Raw genomic sequence first — 6,183 nt, 5'->3', positions numbered from 1 at the left:
AGAGTATTTTGGAGACTTGAATCAATCATGGAGCAGAAGAAACCGTTGGAGTGCACCGTGACAAATTACATTTCTTCTATATACATTTTTTTTGTTATGTGAAGCTGAAATACAGTAGCATATGAACGTTACAAATGTCTGCGTACAGCTAAGTCACGGTTGAGCAGTTGTTAGTTGTCAAGAGGAAAGGATTTTATTGTGACTTAGGGCACACCACAGGGAAAGTGACCATCGTGTGGTTTAAACCGAGGGAGTGCTTGGATAAGTTTTTTGTTTTGTTTTGTTTTGTTTTCTTTACATGTTGTAGTAGCCTACTGGCCATGTAGTATGAATTGTCATTGTGTCAAACTAAAGTACTAAATAAACAATTATGGCTCGCTCTTGTTGCAACTTTTAAGTTTTAAACAAATCATTAAAACAATCCTATATGGGTTTGACACTAGCACCGCGGCGGTCATTTTGGCGGTTTTTGGTTTTAAATGTAGTTTTATACAGTCCTGTAACACATATGGGACTGCGCGTTCGTGTACCTTTGTGTCCGTATGTATTACTCACACATAAAACATGAAACGCGGGAGTGCAGAAATAAATGAGATATGTTATATCTCCTGCAGTGTTGAGTAGTGGTTAGGGCTCTGGACTCTTGACCGGAGAGGCGTGGGTTCAATCCCTGGCAGGGGACACTACTGTTGTACCCTTGAGTAAGGTACTTTACCTAGATTGCTCTAGTAAAAACCTAACTGTATAAACGGGTAATTGTATGTAAAAGTAATGTGATATCTTGTAACAATTGTAAGTCGTCCTGGATAAGGGCGTCTAGTAAGAAATTATACACATAAAAGCCCCGGGAGCAGTCACATTGACGGCCACACATAAAACAATTGTATTTTCATTAATAATGACATTATACAGAACGGTATTCTACTTTATTAATTTTATTTACCAGTCCGCAATGTGTTTAGCTGTAATTCGATTAGTCTCTACTCTCTGCCTGAGTGAATGGCTGACAGTCTATATTGTTCTTCAATCAGCCTTTTGAGAAAGGCTGGCGCCTGCTTGCCAGCTGCGCTGCTTTGGTCAGTCAATTAGCATCGGAACTAGTGAAAATAAATACCAGAGACCCTGGAGTTTTACAACGCAACAAAATATGAAATTGATGTTTGGATCAGATGGCACGGTAGTATTCCGTGAAAGCTGGCTCCCGACGGTGGGCTGTTCAGGTGTTTTACAATGTATTGGGTACTTTACAAAGAATGCACGGAGCAGAATTTACCAAGGAGAGAATATATTTTACAGTTATCACAGGAACTTCGCAAGAAGCATTTGGAACAGAGAGAAACTGCCAAGCGTGGACCCACAGCTGAAGCTGGCAAACCCGCTGAGAGCCGCAAGAGACGCCAATGCCAGGTTGGCAAGTGCAATACAAATAAAACTGGAATACCATTTTGTCGAAAAACAAGAAAAAAAGAAAAATAAATTACACTTTATTTTATAACTTCTTGTGCTGCGCGCTTCTGTAAAACGTTTTCTTCTAAGTTTATTTAACTACGTTGTTCAGTTGCTTTTGCGCATCTGATAATAAACCGACTGCTGTTGAAAAGTTAAAACTGTATTGCTATCGTTTCACTTTTATAAATATGTATGTTGTAAACCGATGTCTGTTCAGATGTTTATTTACTTACATTTTCTTGTTTTGATTTGTAAAATAAATGTTCATATGTGTATATATATATACATACAGACATATGAACATTTATTTTACGAATCAAAACAGGAAAATGTAAGTAAATTAGCTCAAAGAGCCAGCTGCCCATATATATATATATATATATATATATATATATATATATATATATATATATATACAGACATGCTCAAATTTGTTGGTACCCCTCCACAAAAAACAAAGAATGCACAATCTTCTCTGAAATAACTTGAAACTGACAAAAGTAATTGGCATCCACCATTGTTTATTCCAAATTTAATAGAAATCAGACTTTGCTTTTGATTTTTTATTCAACATAATATTGTAAATAAGAAAACAAATGAAAATGGCATGGACAAAAATGATGGCACCGCTAACCTAATATTTTGTTGCACAACCTTTAGAGGCAATCACTGCAATCAAACGTTTTCTGTAGCTCTCAATGAGACTTCTGCACCTGTTAACAGGTAGTTTGGCCCACTCTTCCTGAGCAAACTGCTCCAGCAGTCTCAGGTTTGATGGGTGCCTTCTCCAGACTGCAAGTTTCAGCTCTTTCCATAGATGTTCGATAGGATTCAGATCAGGACTCATAGAAGGCCACTTCAGAATAGTCCAATGTTTTGTTCTTATCCATTCTTGGGTGCTTTTAGCTGTGTGTTTTGGGTCATTATCCTGTTGGAGGACCCATGACCTGCGACTGAGACAGAGCTTTCTGACACTGGGCAGTACGTTTCGCTCCAGAATGCCTTGATAGTCTTGAGATTTCATTGTGCCCTGCACAGATTCAAGGCACCCTGTGCCAGGCGCAGCAAAGCAGCCCCAAAACATAACCAAGCCTCCTCCATGTTTCACTGTAGGTATGGTGTTCTTTTCTTTGAAAGCTTCATTTTTTCGTCTGTGAACATAGAGCTGATGTGACTTGCCAAAAAGCTCCAGTTTTGACTCATCTGTCCAAAGGACATTCTCCCAGAAGGATTGTGGCTTGTCAATATGCATTTTAGCAAATTCCAGTCTGGCTTTTTTATGTTTTTCTTTCAAAAGTGGAGTCCTCCTGGGTCTTCTTCCATGGAGCCCACTTTCGCTCAAAAAGCGACGGATGGTGCGATCAGAAACTGACGTACCTTCACCTTGGAGTTCAGCTTGTATCTCTTTGGCAGTTATTCTTGGTTCTTTTTCTACCATTTGCACTATCCTTCTGTTCACTCTTGGGTCGATTTTCCTCTTGCGGCTGCGCCCAGGGAGGTTGGCTACAGTTCCATGGACCTTAAACTTCTTAATAATATTTGCAACTGTTGTCACAGGAACATCAAGCTGCTTGGAGATGGTCTTGTAGCCTTTACCTTTACCATGCTTGTCTATTATTTTCTTTCTGATCTCCTCAGACAACTCTCTCCTTTGCTTTCTCTGGTCCATGTTCAGTGTGGTGCACACAATAATACCAAACAGCACAGAGACTACTTTTCTCCATTTAAATAGGCTGAATGACTGCTTACAAGATTGGAGACATGTGTGATACTAATTAAAGAAACTAATTAGTTTGAAATATCACTATAATCCAATTATTTATTATCTTTTCTAAGGGGTACCAACAAATGTGTCCAGGCCATTTTAGAATATCTTTGTAGAATAAGCAATAATTCATCTCTTTTCACAGCTTCTTTGCTTTATTCTATGACATACCAAAGGCATGCAAGTATACATGATAAAATAGCTTTTAATTTCATCACTTTTCAGGAGGAATGAAGCATTATTTCAATGAGCTATAAGGGTACCAACCAATTTGAGCATGTCTGTATATATATATAATATGCTTCGGTTTTTAAGATGTTTATGTAACGTATGCAATAAAAAATAAATTTATAAAAACTATTACGTCCGACTATTTCTCCGTTCGTTATACTATTTACAGTGTTTTGAATACAGCCGTCAGAAAGACTGCTGCGGGGCTTCTTGGTATGTGTCAATGTTTATCATTCATCCTTGACCATGACATGCTTGAGTGACTATGACTGAAGCATATGCACTTAATCACCTAATTAGTGAGACAGTTGATTGGAGTGATTTCAGCTGTTGAATTGCAAGCTTGGATAAAAGCAATAAAGAAAATCACAGAAAAACACCAACATGTCACGTCTGTCAAGAGAGCAGCGCCTTCCTACAATCGGCATGTTGGAGGCTGGACTAGGGCAGTGTAATGTGGCTTGCCGTCTTGGGTGCTCACAGCCAGCAATTTCAAACCTGGCGAGACAGTATAACCAGACACACTCTGTCAATGACAGGCCATGAACTGGGAGACCAAGAGTCACAACACCTGCCCAGGACTGACAGATCATTATGCAGCATCTTCGTGATCGTTTTCGCACTGCTAGTCGAACAGCATCTGATACTGCAGGTCGTAACAATCCACGCATCAGCAGTTCAACTGTAAGAAGGCGGTTACACAGTCATCATCTACAGGCCAGACGACCATACAGGGGTCCGGTGCTCAGCAATGTGCACCGTCGCAACAGGATGAGGTGGTGCCAACAACACCTTAGGTGGACTTGCCTTCAGTGGAGCCAGGTCCTCTTCAGTGACAAATCGAGATTCTGCATAGACTGCCCTGATGGACGTCAGCGAGTATGGCGTAGACATGGTGAACGATACGCTAATTGTTGTGTAGGAGGGACCATTCTGTGGGGAGGCTCAGTGTGATGGTCTGGGCAGGAGTGTCGAGTCGCTACAGAACTCCGCTGGAGTGATTGATGGCAGCATGACTGCACAGCGATATGTTAACCAAGTCCTAAGGCCTCACTTGCCATTCCAGCAAGACAACACACGTCCACATGTGTCATAACAGCTTTCTTGCAGAATGTGAACGTGAGAGTCATGCCATGGATGCCTTCTTCCCCAGACCTGAGCCCAATTGAACATTTGTGGGATGAACTTGGGTGACGTGTGGCTTCTAGGGCTCGGAGACCACTGAACAGGCAGATGCTTATCAAGGCACTACAAGAGGAATGGGCCAGGATTCCAAAAGACAACATCCGAAACCTGGTGCAAAGCATGCGTTGCAGATGTACTGCTTGTATTACTTCCAACGGTGGCCACACACGCTACTAGCCTGTGACTTTCATAGTATCCCCCATCCCCCCCATAACTTCAGAGAGTAAAATGTCAATTGTTAGTCAGCACAATAAAAAGTCACTGCACCTTCTCTAAGACAGAGTTTGTCATTTTTTGATCACATCTAGTGCATTTTATGCAAATATGAATGATACATTTCTTTTGATGCTCAAATATGTGGTAAGTTTCTTTTGATGCTCAGTATACATTGTACCAAGGTTCCCTTGTCCAGTTTTTGCAGCACTAGTTTGTCTGTTGAGCTCCCCTGACATTGCACTTTCTACTATCTGACAGAAGACCAATTACGTTAGACTCTATAATTATGTATTACTTTTATGTGCAATTAACTTACAAAGTAACCCTTAGCACCCTTATCTCTTCCTAGGCCCATAAATGTTTATGATCTTGTTGGTATGATAATAAAGTTTAGTATAATAACGTTAATTTATTATTTAACAGAGAAGATCAGTTCAGAGATTGTAGATGCAACCAAAGTTTGTGTACTGTGTTGTATGTGCTCCGTGCACAAACATTGCTGGTAGTGTCACATGAGCTGTTCAGTGTGTTGATATACCAGTAAAATAGCAGAAATTTGCTGACTCTTCCATCAGCACAGTGTCAACAATTAAAATCCACCAACACAAAGGGCAGCAACTGTTTTGATAAGGGAACTTTAGTAGTTCCTGTTAACTTACCAGTACTTGCCAAGGAACCCTTATTTTGACTACAATACAAATAAAGTCGGTTTATCTCATTAACTATAATGCACAGGGAATACACAAATATAATTTGAGTATACCAGTATTGTTTTTTTGTAGATTATTCCAGGACTTAATAGAAGAGAAAAAAATAAAACTTGACTGTAATTATATTAATGTATGTTATATTGACAGTTTCTAATTATGTATCTCTCATACTCTCCCCAAGTTTGGATTCCCTTGGACCACCCAGACCCCACAGTATGGACAAGAACCACCAGACAATGAAATTAAAAAGATAGTATTTGTCTTTATTACAAGTATTAAAACAATGGACACTATTTTATAACACATTTGGTTTGTAGTGTACAGGTGTAGAGGTGATGTAGTGCTTAATAACAACAGTCCTACAACAGTTCCAATGGCGAAAATGAAGCTTTATTAATTGCTTTTAATTAAGACTGACTATACACAACGATGTGTACAGCCAGTCAAAACCACGGGGTTCAGTCCCGAAACAATATCAACAAACACTCTTTAAAACACCCACACGGTCACCAGTCCAATAGTGAGTGCTCCGGGTGCAAGTGGTGTTGTGAATACACGTTAATATTGATTACAGTGGTGCAGTGCAGTCCGGGTTTGATGCTGGCTTTGAGACAGTGAGACCGGGTT

Source organism: Acipenser ruthenus, chromosome 6, assembly GCF_902713425.1.
Source record: "Acipenser ruthenus chromosome 6, fAciRut3.2 maternal haplotype, whole genome shotgun sequence".
Taxonomy (NCBI): Eukaryota; Metazoa; Chordata; class Actinopteri; order Acipenseriformes; family Acipenseridae; genus Acipenser; species Acipenser ruthenus.
Note: the sequence above shows the minus strand (reverse complement) of the source record.